Raw genomic sequence first — 10,070 nt, 5'->3', positions numbered from 1 at the left:
GCCTTGACACTGTAAAGATGGAGTCGTAATTTAACAGAAGCAAGTGGAATCATTTTAAAATCAGTCCAGTCTGTTCACAGTTACTTAGACAATTTAGAAATTAAAAATTTTTGTAAGTAAACAAAATTTGAATGTACAAAGAAAAACCTGGACTTTTTTTATGCATATAACTATATCTTATATCTATGCCACAAAAAATAAAGATCTGTGTACAATGTATTGACATTAATCTGTGTATTTAGTAGCAAGCAGATAGTCAGTCATGTTTCTGTTCCTGTGCAGGTTCCAGGGCCTAGTCGAGAGAAAATTTCCAAAAAGTTCAATGATCCTGAGTTTGTTCAAATGGAGGATGAATCTTCTGATGAGTCCAGTATAGAAAGCGAAGATTCTGAAGATATAGAGTCTTTGAAGGGTATCTAAATCTAAAATCTAAATAATAGAGATTGGTGTGAATTTGTATGTCTGCCTTTCTATGTAAATATTATTTAATATTTATTTTACCTAGCATGAAAAGTTTATTTTTTACAGGAGAAAATGTTTCAAAAGCAAGAAGAAAGCATACCTGGCTTCCACAAGAGGATAGAGCAATAAAAGATTTTTTCAAAGAGGACATCAATGAATTTTCCAAGTCAGGAAACCAAGGATCACTGCATGGAGGTATTTTATTTTATTTTATTTCCAAAAGAGAGGGTGGTATACTGTTTTATTCATGTGTGTCTGTCTGTCTGTCTGTGTGTCTTTTTTTTGACAATTTTTTTTTCATGGTTTTCTCAGCAACTACTCTTTGCAGATGCTTGAAATTTTAGCATAATCTTTTTATGCCCCACCATAAATATGGCCGAGGCACATAGTATTTGTCATGTATGTCTTCCGTCCTTCTTTTTATTTATCAAACTTATATACTGAGACATATTGATGAGAGCAATTCAACTGCATCAAAAAATTTTAACTTGAACTTTCCTGCAATCTTTGTTAAATTTTCATTTTGCTCAGTTTCAACGAAACTATTGAAGTATTTTTAAGTAAGCTTATGCACTGATACATAATGTTATGAAAATTTATCAATTATTGTCTTTTTTAATAACCTGAACTTTCCAGTGACCTTTGACTTTATTGTTTTTTTTTATAAAACTCAATTGAAAGATATGTACCACAAACACATTTTATTCTCTCCCAAACAGAGGAGTTACACTGATATTTTTTTCAATATTTCTTTCAATGGAATGTTACTAGGAAATTTTAACTGTATGAAATGTAAAAATACACTATTGGAAATGTCCCCAGAAACTTTGCAGTAAGAAAACTTAGTAAATTTCTAAAACTTTTCAAAAATTTTATTAAACTGTAAAGATGCATTCTTGTTTTTGGCATGCCATATGATGGGAATTATTTTTGTACAAATCCAATGTTAACTTCTTGTTTGTCTGTACCAAAGTTCCGTTGCAGTTTTCTCAGCAATTACTCATCACAGATGCTTGATGCTTGAAATTTTAGCACACATTTTGTTTCTGCATGTAATATAGTAGGATTCATTTTTGTAAGAATCCAATGTTGACTTCCTGTTTTTCTCTGCATCTGTCTGTTTCACATGAAAGCATATAATCACATCAACTGTGGGTATTACTAGTGAGCATTGACTCACAAACTTATTGTTTTTCTTTTATCTTAATCATGTGATAATTATACCCCCGCTCCGAGGAGAGGCGGGTATACTGTTTTACCCTTGTCTGTCTGTCAGTCTGTGTGTCTATCCGTAACAAATTTTTGTCGCAGTTTTTTCAGCAACTACTCATTGCAGATGCTTGAAATTTTAGCACACTCTTTGTTTAGGCATGCCATATGGTGGGAATTTTTTTTTGTACGAATCAGATGTCAACTTCCTATTTATCTGTGCGTGTGTCCGTACGATACATGACAAAGAACAAGGTACGGTTTCAATACAAATCTTGCCCTGTGTTTTTCTTAAAAATAAAAGTGATGTAAAAAATTAAAACTCATGCTTTTTGAATTATTGAAATTCCATGCAGAAAGATCATACAAATCTTTTTTCTCACATGACCTTCCAAATGCTAATTGTGACGTCATAAACTTGTGCATTTTCCCGTATTTTCGTAAAAAGTTGCAGAAGACATAAATTTTCAATGGAATTTTCTTTCAGATAATATTGTCCACAGGCATCGCCCACAAAGATTTTGAAATATGTGATTTTTCAAAGAATTTTACACAACATATCTAAAAATTAACGTGGGCAACGGCTGTGGACACTATTTTCTTAAGGAAAATAACCCTTGAAATGGGTCATTTTGAGGCTTTTTCTGTTTAAAATAGAGAAATGCATCAAATTAATGATGTCATATATCCAGAATGGTACTCCATCATGCTATATTCTTTCCTGATTTATTACAGCCATATACTCAACTAATATATAAGCCAGTTTCAAAACTTTTTGAAAACATTAAATTTTTAGGGCATTAATAAAGCTAAAACCATACCTTCTTCTTTTGGTCGCAGTTTTCTCAGCAACTACTCATTACAGATGCTTGAAATTTTAGCACACTCTTTGTTTAGGCATGCCGTATGTTGGGATTCATTTTTGTACGAATCCGATGTCAACTTCCTGTTTATCCTTGCGTCTGTCCGTACCATACATAACAAATTTTGGTCGCAGTTTTCTCAACCACTATGTATCACAGATGCTTGAAATTTTAACACACTCTTTGCTTAGGCCGTATGGTAGGATTTATTTTTGTTTGAATCTGATGTCAACTTCCTGTTTATCCATGTATTTGAATTTTTGTCAAATTTTTCTCAACAACTACTCTGTACAATATGTAACAGATTTTCGTTGCAGTTTTCTCAGCAACTACTGGTTGAAGATGCTTGAAATCTTAGCACACTCTTTGTTGAGGCATGCAATATTGTGGGAATCATTTTTGTATGAATCTGATGTCATCTTCATGTTCATCCCTGTGTCTGTCCATAGCTGAACTAGTGTATATTCACATCAGAGTGTATGTACACATCAGAGCAGGGCTTTACTAGTGAGCATTGGGTCACATACTTCTTGTTAAATCAGTCCAGGTTTCAGATGCTGCATATTCATACTAAGAATGATCAGGTTAATGTTTTCTGAAGCAGGTTCAATTTTTTGGAGGAGTCTCATTTCCAAGTTACTATGAGCCTTACATTGATCAAACTTACAGAGGTGATTCAAATAAGGATGCACACCTACCAGCTACATTGTCTGGATGAGCACCCAGGTTAAAGTTTTTGGAGCAGGTTCATTGTAAAGTAACTACAAACCCAAACAATGACCAAACTTGCATGGACTAAACATCTAAGGATGCCATTTCCAGACTTGCTTTGGATACTGGATTTGATCAAAATCCATATTTGAGCAAGTATTCTAACCTTGTATATCTTTCACACATAAAATACTCTTATATTAAATTAAAGCACTTTAGAGTAGAAAAGGATTTATCAAGAGAAATTTCAGAAATGCAATTACCTAATCGGTAAATAATCAATGAAGAATATATTGACATGAAAATTTATTAACTTAAAATTTTTAAATACCAAGAATAGCAGTAATTGCTTGATGGAACCAGGAAGGACTTATTTGATTGTTAGGAATAGAAAAATGATGTTACTTTTTTTTTTTAACAGGCATAAATTTTTTGGAATTGATTCATGGAAAATAGCTTTTCAAGGACAGGGCAAGGTCATAAATCAGACATACTTTTTCATCTGATACAAAAATATGAAAAAAATGTTAAAATACCAAGTATTCAGCCCATATGTGTCTGTTATCCATTCAATTTCATTGAGTCTTAGGCTATTATGGGTCAGATACCTATATGAAATTTAGCTGGACTTGTAATAAATGTTTGTAAAATATTGTTATTCAATTCATATTTGCAGTGACAAAGAAGATACACACATTCATATCCAAAAACCCAGATGTTTTAAAGGAATATCCTGATAAAGTAAAAGTCCACAAGATTCGTACTAAAGTGATTAATCTTAGGCGACAAAGTAGAAAGAAATACGAGGAAAACATGGGGACACTAACTCGATAATCAGGCAGCAGAAAGTATCTAATTTGCTTACATTTTTGCCTTTACTATGTATTTTGGACATTGGAATAGGATGCATAAGTGAAATGGAGTTCACTTACTCTACATGATTTTCCTCAAAGTAAATTGTTGGCTGTCGACTTAAAAAACATTAACACAATCGTAATCCAGCCATGTAAAACTTTTGCAGTATAGCCAGCTAAAAAAGGGATGTCTTTACCCAGTTTCAGAATGAAGTGGCATTTAAATTTGCAGAAGCACACCAAAGTTTTCAAACAATTTATAAAATAAGGATATTGTGACAATGGCATTTACAAAAATGATGGGCATTAATTTAGCAAAATGATGGCATAAAATAGTACCATGATGACAAGCACATAAGCTAGAACCATGAGGATAGACACAATTAGTATTAACAAACATGATGTCAGGAACATCAACTAGTACCATGAAGACAGATGCATCAACTAGTACCATCATGACTGGAACATCACTAATACCATAATAACAGACACATCAATTTGTATCATCAATTAGTACCATGATGAGAGGCACATTAACTAGAACTATGATGGTAGTTACATCAACCAGTACAGACAGATCATCTAATAACATGATTACAGTCATATCTACTTGAACCATGCCATTACACATGATTTGACAGAGCCATCAACTAATACACTAATGACTGGAACATCATCTCATATCATAACAGACACATCAGTTTGGATTATGATAACAGACACATTGACTTGTACCATGATTACAGGCACATCAACTAGTACCATGATGATAAGAGCATGAACTTGAATTATGCCATAACAAATGATCTAGTGCCAAGATGACAGGGGCATCAACTAGTACTATGATGACAGACACATCAGCTAATACCATGATGACATGTTCATCACTTGTACCATGATGACAGATGCATCAAATAGTACAACAGTGACTGGGAACATCACCTAATACCAAAATTACAGACATAGCAATTTGTATCATCATCTTCTACCATAACAGGCACATTAACTACAACTATGATGATAGTCATATCAACTAGTGCCATGATGTCAGACACATCTACTTGAACCATGGCATTACACATAATTTGACAGGGGTAACATGATGACACTTGCTTCAACTAGTACCAACAAATCAGTGGCATTAACTAGTACCATAATAAGAGACATATCATCTTGTACCATGATAAAAGACACAACTACTTGAACCATGCCATTACATATGATTTGACAGGGGCATCAACTAATACTATGATGAAGTGCTTCAACTAGTACCAAGATGTCAGTGGCATTAACTTGTACCATGATGACAGGGGCATCAACTAGTAACATGACGACAGGGGCATCAACATATATCTTGACAGACACATCAACTAGTACCATGATGACATGTGCATCAACTAGTTACATGATGACAGGGGTATTAACTAGTACAGTGATGACTGGAATCTTTAACCATAATGACAGACACATCAATTTTGATTGTGATAACAGACACATTGAATTGTACCATGTAACAGATTGTCAAATAGAACCATGCTGACAGGCACACCAACTAGTACCATGATGACAGAGACTTTAACTAATACCATGATGACAGGCACATCAACTAGTACCATAATGATAGACACATTAACTAATACCATGATGACAGGCACATCAACTAGTACCATGATGATAGACACATAAACTAGTATTATGATACCAGGGATATCAACTAGTGCCATGGTGACAGGTGCAACAACTTGAACCATAATGATAGTTAAACCATCTAGTTCCATGATAACAGTCACATTAATTCCTACCATAATAATGGGGAAATCAGCTAGTACATTGAAGACAGGGGCATCAACTAGTTACACGATGACAGGAGCATCAAATAATACCATGATAGTCATTCTAACTAGTACCATGATGTCAGACACATCATCTAGTACTATATTGTCAGGAGCATCAAATAATTCCATAATGAATGGAACACCATCAATAACATAATAACAGACACATCAATGTGTATCATGATTACAGACACATCTACTGGTACCATGATGAAAGTCGCATCAACTAGTAGCATGGTGACAGGGGCATCAATTAGTACCATGATGAAAGTCACATCAACTATTAGAATGATGAATGTCTAATCAACTCGTACCATGATGAAAGTCACATCAACTAGTAGCATGATGTCAGGGGCATCAACTAGTACCATGATGACAGGCACATTAATTTCAACCATGATGAAAGTCATCACATCCACTAGTAACATGATGACAGCGACATCATCTATTACCATGATGACAGGGGCGTCAACTTGAATTATGCAATTACACATGATCTAGTACCATGAAGAAAGTCACAACAACTCATACCATGATGACATACATATTAACTAATAGCATAATGAAAGGGGCATCAACTAGTACCATGATGACGGGCACATTAATTACTACCATGATAACAGTCACATCAACTAGTACCATGAAGACAGGTGCATCAACTAGTACTATGATTATAGGGGCATAAAGTAGTACGGTGATGACTCGAATATCGACTAATATCATAATGACAGACACATCAATTTGAATTGTGATAACAGACACATTGAATTGTACCAAGTAACAGACACATCAAATAGAACCATGATTATAGGCACACCAAATATAGTAGCATGATGACAGATGCATCATTAAGAACCTTCATGAAAGGGTCACCAACTAGTACCATGATGAAAGGGGCTTTAACTTGAATAAAGCTATTTCACATGATCTTGTACCATGATGAAAGTCACATCAACTAGTACCATGATGACAGATGCATAAACTAATGCCATTATAACAGGGAAATCAACTAGTGCCATGATGACAGGAGCATCAACTGGTACTATAATGACAGACAAACCAACAGATACCATGATGAGAGGCACATACATTAGCACCATGATGACAGACACATTAGCTAGTACCATGATGTCAGGAGCATGAACTAGTGCTATGATGACAGATGCATCATCTAGTACCACGATGACAGACACATCAGCTAGTACCCTGTTGTCAGGAACATGAACTAGTGCTATGATGACAGATGCATTATCTAGTACCACGATGACAGACACATCAGCTAGTACCATGATGTCAGGATCATGAACTAGTGCTATGATGACAGATGCATCATCTAGTACCACGATGAAAAACACATCAGCTAGTACTATGATGCTAGTCACATAATTTAGTACCAAGTAGACAATATTGCATCTTACTATGTATGAACATTTTTACAATCTTCAAACCTGAAAACATCATAAACAATTGCATTCTTTTTTAATTCATTTTTTTCTTATTTGAAAACTTATCATCACTATATAAATCAGCAGACAGTTTAATTATCACATTTACGAAATATATACAGTGGTTGCAACGGTATTGTTGACAACATACATGAACGATTATGATACAAGAACGATTCTGACCAACAAACGCAGGATTAGGCCCGTTACAGGAATGATTCTTTATACACACGATTCTACATGTTACATAAACTCCAGCGCGTGATTTTTCATGCGAATTAGCCAAAAAATTTGGGAATGTCCATTTTGAAAACGAATTAAGATGGAATAGTTATTTTTGATTGCAAATATTTATTTATGTAATTCAGTTATCCAACTTATGAAAACTTTAAAATAATATTTGTTCAATATGTTAAGATGAAGTTTATGACCAATTATGGTTGTAATATTTCGACATATTATATCATATGGTAAAAAAGAATGTGAGCTTTGATTTTATTGGATTTTATGATGTGGAGTTTAAATGGGTACATTGTAAGATTTAAAATAACAATGAAGTAATTATTTGTTCTTTGTTAATGAAAGTTGCATAGATGACACATCTAAGGATGCACACTATTAGGCTTGCTTTGGTTGGATGAATCTGACCTACATTTTCCGGAGGAGTGACCAGGTTAAAGTTTTTGGAGCAGATTTATTCTAAAATAACTGTAGGGCTTATTTTGACCAAACTTGCATGGATGTTACATTTAAGGATGAACATTACTGGACTTGCTTCGATGCTGGATCTGATCTACATTTTGCAGGTGAGTGACCTGGTTAAAGTTTTTGGAGCAGGTTCATTCTAAAGTTACTGTAACAATGTGCTGTACCCTCATCAAACTTGCATAAAGGATTCATCTAAGAATTCACAATTCCAGTCTTGCTTCAGATGCTGGATTTGACCTATTTTTTCTACATGAGTGACCAGATTAAAGTTCTTGGTGCACGACCGTTACCAAGGAACTATAATGCCTATCTGAACCAAACTTGTAAGGGTAGTGTATCAATGGATAAACAAGCTCAACCTTGCTTCAGATGTTGGATTTAAATAACATTTTCTGGATGAGTTGTGATTTGCACTAATAGATTGTAAGTTATTGTGGGACCTTTGCCTTACTTATAGACAACATTTGTGGAGGTTAGCTCTGTAATCTCTGATTACCTATGTTTTTGTAAAGCTATTCCTTTCAGGAGTAAAAACAAAAATTAAAACAAACAGAAGAAATCTATTAAATTCTCAATTACTCTTTAATAAAATTAATAATTTCATGACTTAGAGAATAAAAAGGGGGGATATCTTGTGTCATCCACAATTATAATAGAGCTTTTAGGTTTAAGCAGGGACTTCTAACAATCAAACAAATAAATAAACAACAATTTTGGATCGTCCGACAGACTGCGTCTTGCATAATAAATAATAGAAAAAATAAATAACAATATCTATATTCTATTAATAATTGGATTTCTTTCATTTCTGTATAAAAATAATTATAAAAAGACAAAAGATTCGTTTTACAATTTACATTCCTGGAAAAAAAACTGACAAAATTTGCATGGTTGTTACCGCATGACCACATACAACTTTAAGTGACTTTTCATTCGCATTTTTTCGAATTTTTGTTTTTGCGTAATTATGCGAGGTAGTGTGCTCGTGAAAATATCATTCTCGTGTATATTAGTATTCCTATAGATTAAATAGAGCAATAACCACAGTTCTTGAAAATTTTCTTTAGCTAATAATTAAAAGACGAAATGACTATCTCGCGAAAATATAGTGTCACGAAAATGTAGTAATTTGTCAACAATGACATTAACATTGCAGCCACTGTATAAACTTTTACTACTTTCATACTAATCATCCAATGTACTATAGAAAAGAAAGACTTCGAGTTTGTGTAATATTTTTTGGAAGTTGTTGAATAAGGTGTTGGTGGAGTGGTAGTACCTTTGTTTTACACTGGTCCACACACCATACCCAATTTTCAACCTTTTTTCGTAACAAGCGTTGCCAAAACCTTACATACAAATGACACTGCATCAACCTTTTTTTTTTTTTATTTGACCACCATTTACATCCTACTTATTCTCACACTACAACACATAAAGCAAACACTACATCAGAAATCTTTACTTTCCATTTAGCATAAATTGAACAACTTACCATTAGTACTGCACCTCCCAGTCAACAAGATTCAACTGTATTTAAAGCAAAACCTTACTCCCAAATATGAAGGACAAAGCAGCCAAGCTCCTTGGGGAATATCTTTTTTCACAATGTTCAAACTTGACGTCAAGAACTCAACTAAACCCTTTTTTTAAATTCTTTTTTTTTTCTCATTAAAAACAAACCATCATTTCATAAATCAGTAGAAAGTTTCATTTTCATAATTTACATAATATAAACTTAGCATACAAACATTAGTACCTCAGTAGTTATCTTTCAATGCACTATAGAAAATAAATTTGAGCCAGAAAGACTAAGAGTTTGTGTAATAGTTTTTGGAGGTCGTTAGCTCACCTGAGCCGAAGGCTCAAGTGAGCTTTTCTGATCAAAATTTGTCTGTTGTCTGTCGTCGTAAACGTTTCACATTTTCGTCTTCTTCACGAACCACAGGGCCAATTTCAAACAATCTCGCCACAAAGTATCCT

The 10,070-nt window shown here is 33.9% G+C and overlaps 1 long non-coding RNA gene across 1 annotated transcript; it reads left to right on the top strand.

Moving 5' to 3' along the window:
• Window positions 1-348: 348 nt before the first annotated feature.
• LOC133195713 (uncharacterized) lies at window positions 349-4,045 on the top strand. The gene is made up of 3 exons (XR_009722235.1): window positions 349-412; window positions 529-657; window positions 3,922-4,045. It is a non-coding gene; the product is annotated as an uncharacterized LOC133195713 (long non-coding RNA).
• The last annotated feature ends 6,025 nt before the right edge of the window (window positions 4,046-10,070 follow it).

This window comes from Saccostrea echinata, unplaced genomic scaffold (assembly GCF_033153115.1).
Source record: "Saccostrea echinata isolate AGI-Se365-2 ecotype Australia unplaced genomic scaffold, CSIRO_AGI_Sech_v1 ptg000029l, whole genome shotgun sequence".
NCBI classification, from domain to species: Eukaryota; Metazoa; Mollusca; class Bivalvia; order Ostreida; family Ostreidae; genus Saccostrea; species Saccostrea echinata.
Note: the sequence above shows the minus strand (reverse complement) of the source record. Positions and strands in the feature narration are given on the sequence as shown.